General features: G+C 42.4%; 1 protein-coding gene across 1 annotated transcript in view; it reads right to left on the minus strand.

Moving 5' to 3' along the window:
* The window catches only part of KCNJ1 (potassium inwardly rectifying channel subfamily J member 1), a 32,181-nt gene extending 24,157 nt beyond the window's left edge, over nt 1-8,024 (minus strand). The window contains exon 1 of the mRNA XM_079104140.1: nt 7,811-8,024. The gene's annotated coding sequence lies outside the window, so the exon portion shown is untranslated. The remainder of the gene's footprint in view (nt 1-7,810) is intronic.
* Between the last annotated feature and the right edge of the window lie 10,802 nt (nt 8,025-18,826).

Consider the following 18,826-nt stretch of genomic DNA (forward strand, 5'->3'; position numbering starts at 1 on the left):
AGCCCATCTAATTTCCAAATTAAGTTGTAGGCATCCCTGGGGGGCCCTCACCCATGTGGCTAAGGGTGAAGCCAACTTCTGTCTATGGCTCTTTCCCGAAATGAAGTACTGGCAAGAGGACTGGATCAGGACTGTTTCCCCAAACAGCACTCGCTGCACAGTGATGGAGGATCTAGAACCCTGGTAGAGGTCCTTGCACCATGCAGAGACATGCATTAAAGCATTCAGAAAAGAGACATGCCAGAGAAAGAAAGCAAGAGCCACAAGCAATGGCATGATGAGGGATATCCCTGGGGCCTCAGGCATTAAGGAAACTGCAAGGGAATTTGTTGTGGTGGTTGTTTGATTTAGTTTGGTTTGGTTTGGTTTCTTTGGCAAGGAACCTATGGCCTCACACCTGCTAGGCATGCTCTATCACTGAGCTACACTCCCAGCCTGGGAATTTGTACCCAATGATCTCAGGTTCATTAATGCAGCAGACCCAGCAGATTGAAAAGACACTCAGCCTGAAAAGACACTTAGAGAAATAGCCCACAAGGACTATCCGTGGTCCAAGCTTAAACCACCAATCGTTAGAAACAACTTTGTGCTGGAAGCCACCTTGGAGAGGGGGATAAGTGGGACCTCATGTACATGGTGTTAAGAGCACAAGACCAAGGTGACAGGCTCATGATAAGACTTCAAAAGCACCAATGGCTGCCCCACCCACAAGCAGGTAGCCCCCGACATCCCTTCCTAGGGAAGATAGCTGCAGACTCTACACTTACATGAGAGGCATAGGCAGCAGTTTAATTTCATTTTCCCCGAGATTTCTTCCCTTCAGACCTAAGGTTCTTCCTGACATCAACCCCAAATCTCTCGGGTAAGGTTTAAGTCCAGCCTCATCTCATCTTCAGAGTATGAGAAAACCAGTCTTTTCCCACATAGAAAGGGTTTCGGCACCCAGCCCTCGCTGGTCTCTTCTGATGACTGCCCATTTCCAGCTGGAGTCAGCCCTGTGGAAGGAAGTTGCCCACCCTGCTCTGAGTGCCCGGATCACTCCACTCACATTGCTCTGCTCTGGTGCCCGCCTGCATTGGGGCCCCCACCTCCTCCCACTCACTGTCACAAGATACAGGCAGTCCCCAACTTACAGTCATTCTGTTTAGGATTTTCCCATTTTATGATGCTGCAAAAGTGATACTTGATTAGTAGAAACTCTTCTTTGAATCTTGATCTTTTCTCAGGCTAGCACTATATACTGTGACACTCTCATGATACAGGGCCACTGCACTTCCAGGTCTGGCACTTAATCAAGAGGGGAAGAAACCAATTAGAATGGCTTTTATCAGGAACACAAACAATAATAGATGTTGGCAAGGATGTGGGGGAAAAGGCATACTTTTACATTGCTGGTGGAGTTGCAAATTGGTGCAGCCACTCTGGAAAGCAGTGTGGAGAATCCTAAGAAAACTTGGAATTGACCCACCTTTTGACCCAGTTATCCCACTCCTTGGTTTATACCCAAAGGGCCTAAAATCAGCAAACTACAGTAACACAGCCACATCAATGTTTATAGCAGCTCAGTTCACAATAGCTATATTATGGAACCAAACTAGATGCCCTTCAACAGATGAATGGATAAAGAAATTCTGGTATATATATACAATGGAATACTATTCAGTCATAAAGAATAATAATATTATGGCATTTGCAAATAAATGAATGGAATTGGAGAATATCACGCTAAATGAAATAAGCCAAGCCCAAAAAACCAAAGGTCGAATGTTTTCCCTGGTAAGTGGAGGGTGATATATAATGGGGTGGGGGTGGGGAATGAGAGAATAATGGGGGAACTTCAGAATATGTAGAAGAAAATGAGAGGGAGCGGGGTATGAAAAATGGTGGAATGAGACAGACATCATTACCCTATGTACATGTATGATTACACAAATGGTATGAATCTACATCGTGTACAACCATAGAAACGAAATGATGTACCCCATTTGTGTACAATGAATCAAAATGCAGTCTGTAAAAAAATTAAAAGCTAAATAAAATTTTTAAAAAATTTTAAAAGAAAGAGGGAAGTAACTACTGCTCTACAGTGCACTGCATTGCTGAGCCAGGCTCTCCTGTGGGTCAACTGAGTAAGGTGCATTTTCAACTTATAAAATTATCAATTTATGAGGGCTTTATCAAGTTCCAAGTAAGTGGAGGAGCTCCTATACTGGAGATGGAATTTGTAGAAATTCACAGCTGCACATACCACCATTGGCTGTGAAACACCCAGCCGAAAGAATTAATAAGGTGATTCAAATCCAAATCCTGTGCATGTCTCTGTTTGTCAGCAGCTTCTTTCCCTAGTGGACTTCACTCAGTCTATCTCTTGACAGTGGTGAGCACCTGCACTGGCTGAGTGAGACCTTGATTCTTGTGCACAATTGATTTGGGCAAGGCACAGAGCATGAAAAGCCCCTAGATCTAAGGGGATTTTCAGGCCTGTTCCAAATGTGCATTCTAAGTTAGGATTTCTTATAACTTGCCGTCTCCTCTCCAGTTAAGGGGCTGGAGTAGTTGTGGAAGAAGACAAACCTTCTTTCCTGGACCTGCCCTAGAAATAAATTGGGTGGGAGGTCCCAGTCAGATAGAATGCACTTGATCAGGTTTCTGCTGAGCAATATGGCAGCACTCATACCTGCCATCACATATGTCCTCCCAATGAGACTGACACTTCAGCAGAGCAGGGACTGTATTCACGCTTTACACAAACCAGCATGGCATGGGCTTCCCAGAGTTCTAATGTGATCCTATGACCATGCCTGTGCCTTATCTCTGAACCAGATTCAAGCTCTCTATACTTTATGCATAATTCATAAGTGGTCCAACCTCCTAATAGCATCAGAATACCCTGGACTCTGAAATGGTTGACTGTACCTCCAAGCACAGGACTGGGGTCACTCTTATCTCCCTGAATATCTCATCATTGGACTCGGACTCCAAGGGGCTAAATTTCAGGGAGATTTTTCCTGTGAGAAGCTAACAACTGTGATTCATAGTTGCCAAGTTCTGTTGGGCTCCCCAAGGACAAATGGCAGAGCTGGAGAGAGCCAGAAAGCTCCCAAGAATTTAATCAAGGGTAACGAACCATGAGACTTCCCTTAGGGGTAGTCACCTGAGAGCTTTGGTTGTTCTAATTCTGCAAAAACTGTATTAACCTGTTGCTTTCAACTGTGTTGTGTTGCATATTTAAATCAACTCTCAAAGGATAAAGTGGCATATTGACATACCCTGGTAAATATAATTCCTGAATCCAAGCCAAGAAATGTGTTTGTGCAAATGGAGATGAAGAGGCATGGCATTGGAAATTTCTAGCTAAATGGAAAATTCTGGCCTGTATTTCAGAATATTCAGAAAGAATCTTCTCCTAGAAGCAAAGGTGGCTTACATGCATCTAACCAGAATGTAATGTTTATGAAGCAGTCTACCTGCAGAACACAGCACAGGGCAGGTACACACAGGCAGAGATGGACTCTGTTGCATCCTGGGAAACTGATTCAGGACAGTAACAAACTCCTTTGAGTAAGGACATGATTGAGCTAAAGCATTGCTAGGAGAAATGTTAATTCAGATTGAGATCTTTGAATAAGTCATTGTCTCCTATGGGCCTTCGTTTTCTTCCTTTGTACAATGGTCAAGATGGACTCAGTGATTTCTTAACATGAGCATTTCAGAGCTATGCTTTTTTAATGGGGTGATATTTGGTTGGGTTTTGTATTTGATATCTAGAGTCCTTATAAGGGTTTTTGAGCTACTTGGGGCAGAGCATCTTTGGATTCTCAGTACTTTTCAAGTTGCCTTTTCTCTATACCATACTGGCTTTCTTCCTCCTTTTTGTTTGAAAAGAATTCAGGAGTTGGGTGTGTTTGTGTATCTGTGTACATGTGCATTGCTCCTTTTCCTGTTTGCTAGAAGATTCTGACAAGGCAATGGCAAAGATGCCCCACACTCTCCCTGAACACCTCAGCAAGGATGGCTTAGGGCCATACTGGCTGGAGCAAGCGCACCCAGCATTCCTAGGACCACTTGAACCTCTTTAACCTAAATAATACTTTTTGTTTACTGTTAACTTTTCTAAGGATCTATCTCCCATATATTTCTACATAATTTTTCTTCATCCTTTTTTTAATGAAGATTTTTATTTCTTTTGGTTCTGTTTTGTTTCCCCAATTTCCACGCTCCCTGTTTGTTCACGAAAATAAATTTCTGAAGCACATAATCCAGTCAACCACTTTTTGCTCTTTCAGAGCAGAGTTAATATTATTCATGAATCGTTTCTATTCTAGGAGGCAGAGATTGGGAAGACTAGGCTTTTTTTCTCTTCACCTTTGACTTGAGTGACATCAGCAGAGTTTTATACTTTATTTTCCCAATCTGTAAAGTAGAAATGGTCTTATTTGCAGACAAATCTAGTTTTTGAAATGAAGGTAGATGGTCCCTCTCTGTGTCCCTCTGTGCTTTGTCACCCTATCACTTCCATCTCTGAAAAAGTCCAGTCGATGCAGGGCAAAGAGAAGGCAGCGAATGTTCAAAGAAGCCATTAAAGTCAATCATCCTGTCCAATGATCCTCAATTAGTTGATTTCCATGCTAATAATTCATTCAGTAGTGACTTGAGTTAGCCACATGATACATATTCTGGCATATTCTCTTTGGGCTTTACATAACCTATGCTGGAATCATTCTGGGTCCCTGTCGGAACCTCAAGGGTCAGTTCAGTTCTAGAGACAAAGGTCCTAGGGTTGCCTTATAGTGGCTAACCTGAAGTCAGTCAGGATTTAAACCCTGGTGATTTTTCCAGAGTCTGAACTGGAGGTCCTAAAATTTATTTCAAGGCCTATAACCTCCCCTGCAAAGTGAGGGAAGAAGGATGGGTGGTATCAGCTCTATGCAGTCTGAATCCCAGCTCTGCTATGTACTACCTGTGTGTCTTGAGCCAGAGATCCCCAAACATGGCACAATGAAGGAGTGTCATGTGCTCCAAGAAGCTGATTCTCTCAGTCTCTAAGGTCAGGAAGTGCCTGAGATGGTGTTCTCCAGGTTCATGGACCTGCCTCATGAGCACTCTCAGGTTCTCACCTGAGCCAGGTGAGAAGAACTCAGAAGACAGACTCAATTTCCCTTTACCTCTCTGCCAAAGGAGACTAAGAAGTGTGGCTATTCAGTGATCCCCAGGAAAGACTCAGTCCAGTGTCTCAGTTTAGGCAGGGGTACATACAACTGGGCCCCGAATGGTAGGAGCAGACAGTTACAGAGACTCCTGCTTTTGATAACTCCTTTATTATTACTTGACTGTAGGCTGCCATATTAAGGAGCAACACATTCTTTGCCCTGCCTCCTACAGGGCAGGTGACACTGGGTTTAGCACAGACTCATAATTAAGATTGACTACTGATCCAAGGCAATACCTCAGGTAAGACCCAAGCCCTAAGAGAAACAAGCTGAGACGTGTCACTGTACTGAAGTCTCACCTTCTCCCCAAACATGCATGCATTTCATTGGTGTGGAAAAGAGGAGGCATTTGAGAAGCCAGTTTCCTGCCCCACATAACCCTCACTACCTTCTAAGGAGCCCACTAGCTTATCTCTCCGAGACTCAGGGTACCATGGACACATGAGGGTTAAGTGGAAAGAAAAAGCTCTTTGCCATTCAAAGTACGTTCATCATATGAACACTGGGGACATTGCAGCATCTCCAGCTCCACTAGGTCCTCACCTGCCCTCTTCCACAGTCAATCGGCTGCTGGATCTTTATCTCTTAGTGATCTCCTGCCTGGTTTCCCTGGCCATGGTCTTACCCTGCTCCAGCCCACCTTGCACTTCACAGAAGAGTAAACTTGCCACCATGTAACTAGGACCTTCCCATGGTTTTCCGCTGCTTTCCAGATACTGCAGAGCTCCTCTGTGTCACACGTGGGCCCTTTATCACCTGCACTTTGGGTGTGTTCCTCACCGGCTCCGGCTCCTGCCCCGACTGGGCACCATCCTGCCTGCCCAGGGCTTTTAAGATCATACGTCCATGAAGTCTTCTAAGGCCAAGTGCAAAGCTCTGCCCCATGCATTTAGCAATTATCCCTTTTCTACACTGTTGTGCAGCTGTCCCTCATCATCATGGCATTCAGACACGTACCCCACAAGTGCCAGGTCACCACAGCAAAGCAGTCTGCAATTAAAAGCACTTGCCAGGTCATTCGGTTTTGTGGGACCTAGCATAGCTCTCAGAACATCATGTTTGTTTATTATAAACTAGACAAAAGGCAAACAAAGAAACAAATGTATGCATAATACATGAATGAGAAGGACAAGAATAAAGAGACAATAGTCATCATCAGCATCTTAAATTGCACAACAGAGGGGAGTCAAATGAGGGTTAAACCCAGGATCAAACTGCTGAGATTATAAGAAATTCCAGAGAGGGCTCTATGAGAAGGAATTAAGTCTATGAGAAGGAATTAAGAAGCCATCAATCCATGGACAATCCACAGGACAAGGAAAAGGCAAAGCATGTGAGTCATAACTGAATCCTTGGAAAATCCCTGAGCCGTGAAAGGTCCAGGGTAGGTTTGTGACCTAGTACAGAAAAATGCCTTGCAGAGATAAGGAAAGGGAGAATTTTGAGTCTCAGGTCTCCAGAGGAAAGCATGATTGGTCATTACAAACATCTTACATTAAACTTTTTGAGAAACTCAGAGCAAACCAAAAGCTATCAATAGTATCAAAGTTCTAAGAACCCTTCACAAACAATCCATACATTCTGCTTCTTTTTAAGTTCAATCCATTTGCTTTCTTAAGCAGAAAGAAATCCATCTTCATGACTGATTATCAAAGAAAGAAAAAACTTTTCTGATGGCCATACTTACCCAGGTTCTCCTATCTCCACTGGACTTTTAAAAGCTAAAATCAACTTTGAATATATTTATACAAAACAGTATAGAGGAAGACAATGCAAGTAGAGCCCTTGTCTGAAGGGAACCCTCAGAGACTGGGCTGCTCCTCCAACACAGAAGTGTCTAGCAAACTCGTATCTACCCAAACACTATGTGTTGCTTCATTTTCTATGCCCAACCAAAGGCAGGGGGCTCCATTTTTCCTAATTGCAAAAGACTAACTTCTTTTGAGCAACTAGGCACAATCTATAAGATACAGATGTTTGCAAGAGGAGCCCCATGACTGTCAGAGCATAGAGAAATAGTTGACATCCCTGTCACAGAGCATTTGTTACAGCAATATTTAGGAAGCTGAACAAGTCTTGAAAAATCCAAACTGCATTCACTTGAAATGGTACAAAATTCCATAAAGTGCTGTCAGGAAATGGAGTGAAGGTAAACAGAATGTCTTACTAACTTGCCTTTTCCAGATAAACCTTCTCCATGTTAGACCCCATTAGCTCCTTTATTCTCTACTTTAAAGATGCATATGGCCCAAGAGATGCTGAAAGGATTCCATCAGACATAGAACTGTTATACATATCGCTGCTGCAAGAAGACTTTGGAACCAAATGTGATGCAACCAAAGCTTTTAATTGCCTTCCAGCTTCAGAGCTGTGAAATGGCCCAGGAAAGGCAGGGTGCAGCTCACAGCTAATAACCCATGTGTAACCAGCAGATCAGGAGCATCCAGTGAATGAATTAAAACAATTAAAACCTCACATTTATCCCCAGGGAGTGGATAGACAAGTCTGTCTAGATTTGAGATGAGGAAAACAGGACTAAGTTTCCCCAAGAATTAACTCCTGTTTTCTATAAAGAGACAATGAGGCATTTCTCCCCTTACCTCGTGGATTGCCAGTGTAAATGTAGAGACAAAAACCTCATTTTCTTGATCCCCAGGAAAGCAGTCAGATCCTTGATGTGGGCAAGTTCTTGCACCTTTGATCCAAGAGTTTGGGTGCCACAGGTGCGGGTACTGGGGCCCTGTTGGTTTTTATGAGTCTGTGGGTCAGCTCAGACTGGCTGTTGACTCATCTGTATTCAACAGCTCTCAAAGAACATAGTTTACTTTATAACCGGATCCAACAAGAGTAGGCGTGGCAATTAAATGGGCTAGATACACCAAAGGTGTTGAGCTGCCAAACCTAATTAAGAAAGATTTGTTTATGGAGCCAAGTCTTGGAACCAGAGGGCCCCTGTGCTCATGGAGACTAAATCAAATGCCTGAGATTGGGCACACGTGCACAAGAGGCTAGATACTCCAAGGTGAGGAGCCAGGGGTCCTCAAGGAGCCCCTCCAAAGTCTCACCTGCCTGGCAATTAACTCAACCATCCCAGAATATCAGGCTGACTTAATCTTCCATTGGCCCTTCATTGTCACCCCAGTCATAGGACAATGTAGAATTTTATAACACAGGTTTTGCAATAGACAGGCAAGGTTGAGACCCTGTTCCACCAACTGCATTACCCAGAGCAAATTCCCTAGCTTCTTGTCTTGTCTGGAAAGTCTGTTGTGGGAAGTAAGTGATTATAATGTGGGTAATGCACCTGCCATCAGTACCCAGTACTGAAATTTAATGTACTCCACCCCCTAGAGTCATCTCCCCACAGTTCCTACTGGGACTGAGGAGTTTCATCGTAGATTCCTTCGGAATGGTTCTCTTCCCAGAGTTCCCCAGGCCACAATGTCCTCCACAAACCAGCACACTTCAGGACTGGTCACCCTCCAGAAAACATTCCTTAGGAAGCTGTCATTTCACATGCAGCAGCAGCAGTGAATATGGAGGGGCAAGCATTTCTTTCCTCTCTGATGACAGCAGATATCAGCTTTTAATCAAGGGTAAAAGTGATGCAAAGAGCAGGAGAAATATCCAAGTGGCACTGCAGCTTGGAGACCCTATGCCAAGGATTCTGACACCACTACCTTCCACAGGAGAAATGATACAGCACGATGTTGACAGTGAGGATAAAATGGAAATCGATGCAAAATTACTTGGGAGAAGGAAATTCTAGTTTCAAACACTTATAAATATAGGCAGTTGTTATAGAGAATAAAAATAGACATAGAGTAGGTTGCTATGGTGTTGGATGTTGAAACTTAATTGACAATGTGAAACTTTTAAGTGGTAGGACCTTCAGTAGGTAAATAAGTCATGACAGCACAGCCCTCAAGGATGGTATTAGGACCCTTCTAAAATAGTTTGATGGAGTGAGTTCCTTCTCTTCTGCTATGAAAATACAGCATTCATCCCTTTTGTCCTTCTGCCTTACGCCATGTGAAAACACAGCATTCAAGGCGCCATCTTGGAACAGAGACTGGGTGCTCACCAAACATGGAATCCACAATTGCCTCTAACTTGGACTTCCCAGCCTCTAGAATTTTCCAGTCTGTAAAACAGTGAGAAATAAATTTCTGTTGTTTAATAAATTATCCAGTCTCACATATGTTGGTAATAGCAGCACAAATTAAGACATAAGTGGAAGTAAAATCACTATGGTAGCATTTCCCATGTGAAGTTTCATTGTAAGAGACCTTACCAGAGAGATTCAAAGTTTATGCTTAGTATCACCTTTCCTTTCCATACAAGTTCTCCTCGTGGAAACACCAGTTCCCAACCATTTATACCTGTCCCTAGATTTATTCCTTTCTTCAGAAATAACCTCCTTTTTCAACCCCGCTCTGCATGACTCTCTACTGACCTTTCCAGTTCTCTCAACTCCACCCAGTGGGATACTCCCAAACCCCAGATTAACCCCACTCTCACTCCAAGCACTTCATTTCCCCAGGTCTGGGTGTGGGGGCCACCAGGATACACCCTGCAGACCTCCAAAAGGAAGAGCAAGTGCTTAAGGGTCCTAGCTGTGGCACTCTGAAGTGACCAAGCACAGGATGCCAAGGAGACCACTCCCAGGATAGGTGGGCTCTTCTGAGGGTAATTTTGGCTACAGAACCTCTGCAGGGGTGAGTGGCATCTGCCTTAGACTCATTAGTCTAGGACATTCCTGCAACCTGCCCTCCCTCTCTCCTCCTTCCAGGGTCAGCCCTGGGTGACATTTACTGCTGGCTTCCTCTCAGTTTTCTCTCACCTGGGCATTTGCCCTAATAAAATCTTTGTACTTTTAAGGCTGTCTTTATGTCTGCTTCTTGCAGGACCTGGACTGGCATATTGTGTTATGCAGACCAGATAGGAACTGTCACAGAGGTTGGTGGAAGAGATATTGGGGTCCCACAGAATATCTAGGAAAAGGTTTTCATGATCCAACGTCCAAAGCAGTGGTCCCAGGAGATCAACCATCTGACCCCCTACCAGTGTGAGCTGTGGGGCTCTTCATCCTCCCAGTTATCCAGCTGATGACTGGATGGGCAAATACACCTACAAACTGGAATCTCTCAGAGTTAAACATTACTTCTCAGAAACAGTACAGAATAGACCCCAAATGAGGAAAATAAATGTTTTCTTAACTTCCTTATTCATTTGCAATGCAGGTACCTCTTGCACAATGGCATCTGAATATCTCATTATTATGCAGTCCAGGGAGTGATCTTACCTTTGTCCCACACCTCTTGCCCACCCCCCTTCAAAACTAGGCCCCTTTGTACCTGCTGGGGATGAGAAACAGGCCCGTTGCTAGGCAACAGGGAGGGCAGGGCTGACACATTCTTTCTAATCCACAAATCTTGGTGATAATGAGCAAGTGAAGACATTTGACCTGAAGGACAGTTTCACCTTCGGTAAAACCAGTATGATTGTTTTCTTGGTCTTTCCTCTTACCTGTTGTGTTCATGGAGAAAATCTGTTTATGTTCCAACCTGTCTGCTGCTTTATCATTTCTGTGATCCCGAGAGAAAGCATGGGTCCTCACTGGAGCAGCAGTTGGTGGCAAAGTGAGGAACAAGGCTCGCGTCTTCCCCCAACCTGCTCCCTTTCCCTTCCCCCAGTCCGGCCCAGTCCCTCAGTGGCATACCACACTGGCATTGGTGAGGGTGAGAGAATTCCTATGCATCTGCCTGAAGTCTCCTCACCTCTGCACCTGAATGAGGATTAAAGTAGAGGGAGTGGCTTTCTTTTATTTTCCTTAAAGAAATTTGCAACATTTCAAAAAAGATTGTTTTATTCATATCATCTATTCCAACAGGAACCATTTGGACAAACTTAGAAGTGCCTGCCTGATTTGGGGGAAAACATGACATTCCTAGTCATACAATGAAGGGAGTATGTGACAGGTTCTAGGAGACAAGACCCCTGTAGCAGGTGCAGGGAGAGATGGCAGGGAAAGCAGGCAGGACTTTGCAAAGCAGAACCAAATTCTGAGTCCTGAAGAGTGAGAGGTGTATGGTGGACAATCCAGGTGAGAGCAACCAATCCCAGCAAAGCTGCAAGTTCTTCCTGGTCTGAAGGAGGAAGGGGAGAAAGTCACAAGGTGTGAGCTCCAGGTCTGTATTAGGACTTTACTAACAGCATCATGGTTCATCCTAGTCACTTTTGGAATATGCATGATTTTAACCAACATGCAAACAGAGGGGTGACCAAAAATTTGCTTCTGGGTACACATTCGGTATGTGACCAAGCTGGGGTTCAAATTCAAACCTAAAGGTGATAAGGAAGTATTCCCCAACCAGTGCCTCACAGAGATGATTATATACAAGCTGAACAAGATGTCCAGGGAGACAGATCTGAGTATTTGTCCTGCCTCTGCTCCAGTTAATTAAAAAGCAGTATTAACTGTAGATTTTGTGGCACCGTATATTTTCTATACTCGGCATTTTGGGAATCGGGGAAAAATGGAAAGAATCTTAAGATAAAAATGTGGGGGACTAAACGAATATTTATTTTTGCTCTTCAACAAAAATGGGAGGAAAGGAAACGAAAACAGGAAAATTCACAAAAACAAAGAAAATAGGAAAAGAGACACAGCAGTAAAGGAATTTTTACAAAATTTAGGAAACTGGAAAAAAATTGAAAAGATTGGAGCTGCAAAAATCTGAACCCAGGGGCTGGGGAGATAGCTTAGTCAGTAGAGTGCTTGCCTTGTAAGCACAAGGCCCTGGGTTCGATCCCCAGCCCCCCCCCCGCCCCCCCCCCAAAAAAAAAAACTGAACCCAGGGCCTATGGAAGAAGAGATATACCAAGAGCAAGCTTCGAGCTCTCAAAAACTGAGGAGTAGAAGGGACCAAACACCTCTGAAAGTAGGGCTGATGTGCAGAGCTGGAAACAGGAAAGTTAGTTGAAATTTTTCTTAGGAAACAGGCTTCCAAGATGTGAGATTTACTCTGGATAAATTCAGAAAGGATGTGAATTTGGGTACTTCAAATATATCTTAGAGTAGGGTGGCAAGGCACCATAATGCAAAGCAAAGGAGGTTGTGTAAAAATCTGAACCCCCCAAATGGGATACCCAAGCTCCTTTGCTCCACTCAGCACTCAGGAGTCTGATCATTGTCACTCAGGAGAAGAGCTCAGTTCTCTTTGGGAAAACTTGGCAGGCAGAGAGGAAAGACCTCTGACACCTAAAGTTCCCTTCATCCGGCAAGATCAAATGCAGCCTTCTCCCTCACCACTTCCAATGAGCTTGTTGGTGCCACTCTCTTAAATGGCAGGCAGTTAAGGGTCATTAGACATTTGAAGAAAGAACATGAAAAAGAAAAATCCAGACAAAAATATATAGGGAAATCTGTAGTAAACAGAAACAAATCAGGTAGGGAAATGAATTTTTAAAACCCACACATCTTTCCACAGAAGAGATGATATTGTAGACATGAAACCAGAACAGGAAGCTAGAAAAAAAGATTTCCAGAATGAGAAAGAACAGAAACAAATAATTGTAAAAAGTCTAGAAACTTTCCAGGATTCTTTTATTTAAGGAACAATGATAGGAAAGAGGGGATAAGTAAAGAACAAGGTAAATGCAAGATGCTTAGCAACCAGATACAAACAGACCTCAAAGTGTACATAGTGGAACCCATCTCAGCCTCTGCTCCAAGACCATATTCCTGTGGGCTGTTCACAACCACCAAGTGAGGCAGGGGGCCACATTAGGCCAGTGGTGGGGCTATCAGACAGTGGAATTTGTCTCAGGGACAGCAATCTACTAGATGGTATCCCCTCCAAACCTCCTTCCTCCCACCCTCTCTTCTTCACAGGAGTTAGACTTGCTGCCCTATTCCCCAGTGTTTCCTAGGTCCCACCCAGTATCCAATCACAGTCATCCCCTTCAACAAAGTCCTTTCATCTGCTCTGGAATATGCTTCCTAGAGGACCCAATATAGTCCTTACAAGTTCCAGAAGCACTGAAAAGACAGAGGGAACAAATTATGACACCCTCAGATCTAAAGCTCATGAATTCCAAATTGAAAGGTTCCACTTAGAACCCAAAACAACCAAAAAATTAAAGCACCCACTTCTAGGAAATTTTAAAACATTGGAGACAAAGAGATATATATTACACATAAATTATTAGTAACAACTATGAACCAAAAGGGCACCTGACTCCCCAAGACAACACAACACAAGATACTACAAAAAAAAAAAAAAAAAAAAAACAAAAACAAAAAAACAGCAGAGAATTTCTAAATTGAAATTGTGAAGAAAACTTGTTCTATACATAGTCTAAACCCTCAACTGAATGTGCAGGTGGATTAAAGACAATTTCAAAGATACAGGATTTAAATATGACTTCTTCTAGGAAATTACTAGAAGATGCATCTGCCAAAAAGAGGAGAAACCCAGAAAATGGGATACAAGAAATCCATGATGTAGGGACCCCAGTACAGGGGAGAAGCAGAGAGGCTTGCTTACATGATGGTGAAGGGCCACCTCAGAGGACATATGCCCAGCCAACCCTGAGGACAGTACAGAGGGGTGGCTGCCTCTCAGGGACAATGGGGCAGATCAAGTTACCAATGATGATGTTAAAAGAAGACTTATTGTTCTGAAAATTTCCAGGATGAATCAGTGATAGATACACAGAGAACTAGGTAAATGAGAAAAACAAGACAATTGTTAACTTCACTAAATGAAAATATGGATAAAGAAAAGAAAATATATTTCTCATGTACTGACCTGGTTCAGCTGTGAGCAATATTTAGTGAGTCATAATAATAATAAAGTATTGATCAATGAAAACTACAGAACACTAAAGAAAGAAATTGAAGAAGACTTTAGAAGATGGAAAGACCACCCATGCTCCTGGATAGGCAGAATTAATACTGTCAAAATGGCCATACTACCCAAAGTGTCTTACAAATTTAATGCAATTCCTATTAAACTCCTTATGACTACCAGACCACAAACTACACTGCAGAGCTTTAGTAATAAAATTAGCATGGTATTGGCACCAAAACAGACATTTAGACCCATGGCACAGAGTAGAAGACACAGAGACAATCCCACATAAGTACAGGTATCTCATACTAGACTAAGGTGCCAAAAACATACAATGGAGAAGATAGCCTCTTCAAAAAATGGTGCTTGGAAAATTGGAAATCCACATGTAACAAAATGAAATTAAACCCTTATCTCTCACCCTGCACAAAACTCAACTCATTGTGGATCAAAGACTTAGGCACTAGAACAGAGACCCTGCGACTACTAAAAGAAAAGGTAGGCCCAAATCTTTACTATGTCAATCTAGGAACTGACTTCCTTAACAAGACCCCTAAAGCACAAGAAGATAAATCAAGAATCAGTAAATGGGATGGACTCAAACTAAAAAGTTTCTTTTCAGCAAAAGAAACAGTTAATAATATGAAGAGAGCCTACAGACTTGGAGAAAATCTATACCACATGCACTTCAAATAAAGCATTGATCTCTAGGATATATAAAGAACTCAAAAAACTTAACACCAAAAAAACAAATAACCCAATCAATAAATGGGTTAAGGAACTGAACAGACACTTCACAGAAGAAGATATACAATTGATCAACAGACATATGAAAAAATGTTCAATATTTCTAGCAATTAAAGAAATGCAAATCAAAACTAAGATTTTATCTCACTCCAATCAGAATGGCAATGATCAAGAATACAAGCAACATGAAATGTTGGTGAGGATGTGGGGAAAAAGGTACACTCATACATTGCTGGTGGGAATATAAATTGGTGCAACCATTATGGAAAGCAGTATGGAGATTCCCCAGAAAACTTGGAATGGAACCACCTTTTGACCCAGTTATCCCACGGGTCAAATAAACCAGTCCCCCAGTTTATACCCAAAGGAATTAAAATCAACATACTACAGTGACACAGTCACATCAATGTTTATAGCAGCTCAATTCACAATAGCTAAACTATGGAACCAACCTAAATGACCTTCAACAGATGAATGATAAAGAAAATGTGGTGTGTGTGTGTGTGTGTGTGTGTGTGTGTGTGTGTGTGTGTATGATGGAATATTACTCAGCTTTAAAGAAGAATGAAATTCTGGCATATGCTGGTAAATGGATGGAGTTAGAGAATATCATGCTAAGTAAAATAAGCCAACCCCCAAAACCAAAGGCTGAATGTTTTCTCTGATATGTGGAAGCTAATTCACAACAGGGGTGGGGGTAGGGAAGAAGATTTACTTTATATTAGGTAGAGGGGAGTGAAGGGAGGGGAAGGGGTATGGGAGAAGGAATGATAGTAGAGTGAAATAGACATTATTACTTCATGTACATGTATGACTGCATGACCAATGTGATCCTGCAATATGTATAATCAGAAAAATGAGAAATTACACTCTATGTATGTATGATCTATCAAAATGTGTAAATGCATTCTACTGTGATGTACAACTAATCAGAACAAATGAAATTTTAAAAAGTATTAAAAAGTATTGATCCAACACATTTTTTTACATTTAGCTATATAGGAAGGATGGAAAGAAGGGAACTGTCATGGGAAGGGGGCAAATGAGAGCATTTTTAAACTTTGTACATATATTTCTGTAACAAAAGTGAAATAAATTTAAAAGGCACAATCCCTTTTGGTCTTTGAAGAATTTAGAATGAAATTAGGCAGATGGAGCAAGTGCAGAGACAGTGATTCTCTATTATTATAGTTTCAATCTGGAATGTCCCCCAAGGGCTCATGCGTTTGGTCCCCAATGTAGCAATGTTCAGAGTTGGGGATTTGGGGAAGTGGGTGGCTCATGGGAGCTCTGATCTCATCAATGAATAATTGATGGGCTCATAATTGAATGGACTCTTTGGTGGTAGTACAAACAGGAAGAGGTGAACCCTAGTTGGAGAAAGTAGTCACTGCTGGAATGCCCTAGAATGGTATTATCTCGTCCCCAACTCCTTTCTGTGTCTCTCATCTCTCCTTCTCCACTGCCATGAGGTGAGCAACTCTGTTCCACCACAAACTCTCCACCATGATATTCTGCTTCACCACAGACCTAAAAGCAATGGAACCAGTTGGCTAGGACATGAAACCTCTGAAACTGTGACCTAAAATAAACCTTTCTTCCTTTAAGTTTGTTTTTCTCAGGTATTTTGTTATAACATTGGAAAACTAACCAATACATCTGTCATTCAGAAGGAGTCTCTGACCTCCCTTGAATCACAATTCCCAGATCCCAGGAAGCTGTCACCATTCTTCCCCAAGTAAAACTGCTGCCGTAACTAACTCTGAGTGCCTTGGAAGTGGATAGGAGATTTTCACCCAGCATATGCTTTTGGGTGGATAGGAAATTGGACACATCCTCAATTTATTGCTGCTATCATTACTCATCTTTGGGCATCTCACCCCTTTTTCTCCCATATGACCCCTGAGGGTAGAACCCTTTTTTAGAAACAGTATTTGGATCATATAGGTGTGTTTTTTTTTTTTTTTTTTTTTTTTCATTTAATTCTCTCTGAGAGAGAGAGCCGTTCTTGTTTCATGATGTGGGAAACATCTCTGGCAGTCACATGTCTTACAGTCAGACAGGAAGAGCCAAACAACATGCATAGCAAGATTTATTGATCTGTGACTTCATCACCACAGTATCATGCAATTTGCAAAACTGTCATATTGACAAGTTATTCAAGCACAGTGATAATGAGTTGAAATCTTTTTTTTATTTATTTTTTATTGTAAACAAATGGGGTACAACTTGTTTCTGTGTTTGTACATGAAATAGAGGCATACCATTTGTGTAATCATACATTTACATAGGGTAATGGTGTTGAGTTGAAATCTTCACATCATCTAGGTATAAACCTACAAGCTGTCTCCCATTTATAACAAGGTTTCCCAGGCTGTCACCCTCTATAGATGGTAAACACTATGAGCGTCCCTTCTTTGATTTAGGGGTGGCAGCAATGGAGACCCCACCATGAGCAACACACATCACTCACAGGCCTCCCAGCTTCTAAGTGGGATAGGACAGAGGGACTCTGTTGGAATAGTGTCTTTCATTCTTGAGCCTTGATTTTCTTGGGAACCAGTATCTAAGGGGGAGGGTAAAATCTGAAGATAACCAGAAAATCCACTGAGATGAAAAAAGGAAAGAACATTATTATCCTCCATGTTTCACAACTAAAAAGATTTGCGAAAACCATCTGCAAGAAATCACTTTCCCTCTAAAAACACTGACAGTCATTGAAGATGAAAGCATATCACCTTATGGGAAATTCTAGGTTAAGAGGCTTTTTAAAAATGAATAGAATCACATGAAGGGAGGATTTTGATGTTTACATTTTGTTGAGGGCCTTACTAAATAAAAGGCGCCATGATAACCACTTGGGGAGTTACAAAGATGAATACAACATGGCCTTTGCCCCTCAAGAGCTTAACATTTTATAGAGGAGGAGAGAGTCACAAACAAAATAAGGGGTAAGTGCATAGAATGTGTTGTGAATATATAGAATAGGAAGTTGGTTTGGGCTCAAAAATCGGGAATACATCATATTTAGACTGGGCACTGTAGGAAGCAAGAGATACAACAAATAGTCTTGGAAGGTGACAAGTGGGAGAAGCCATGGGTCAGAGAGCAAAATCAGAATACCTGCAGTAAGGAAGTGGCTCAAGAGAAGATATGCTGGTAGATGAGGCAGAAGAGCATGTGGGGACAAGATGGCAGGATACCCTGCACTTGTAGGTGCTTTGACCTAGGCCCTTTGTGTCCCTCTGGGGAAAGGAGAAAGTCCTGGCATGCAGTAGCAACGGGTCTCTCTATAACCTGATGCTTACCATTTTTCTTTGTTTTCTATTTTCTGTCTTGAGGATTTTTGCCATGTTGCACCCAGAATTTCATATTTACAGATATTATTTTCTTTTTTGACATCTTCAGTATGTTTTTAACAGATAAGAAATCTTTCCTTTTGTAGGACGTTTTGGGGGCACATCCCACAAGCCCAAACCTCACACACAGAGACTCACAACAGGATATTTATGAGTCCCTGCCACTCATGCCAGTCACAAAGAGCACTTAAACAAGGAAGAAGAAGTGTGAGAGCCTGCGTACTTGGCCTCATTTCCCACTGCCAAACTTTCTAGAGAAAGAGGCCATCTCTCAGCAGCGCCTTGCAGCTTCTTGCCTTACAGAAATCTCCAGAGACCAATAGATTTTAGGCAGTTCCCTGAAGCAAGTGCTACATCGATATTAAGCAGCAGTCATATTTTCCCATGTCCCGCTGGCTGCGGGCTCTTACCTTTGGCTGGGTGGACTGGATTGGATAGCCCCCTTCTGGGAATGAACTATCCCCAGATCATGCGCTTTGAACCCTGCAGGCCCTCAGATTGTCTGCTAACAAAAGGAAAATGTTCACCTTAGAGTTCAGGAAAAATGGGAATCAGATTCCTGGGCTCTCTGTTGGTTTTCTCCACTGATTTCTCTGCTGGAGGCTGCCTTGTGGTGACTTTTCTCAGGAGATGTCAAAATGGGGCATGCTAC

This window comes from Sciurus vulgaris, assembly GCF_902686455.1.
Source record: "Sciurus vulgaris genome assembly, chromosome: 11".
In the NCBI taxonomy this organism is placed as follows: Eukaryota; Metazoa; Chordata; class Mammalia; order Rodentia; family Sciuridae; genus Sciurus; species Sciurus vulgaris.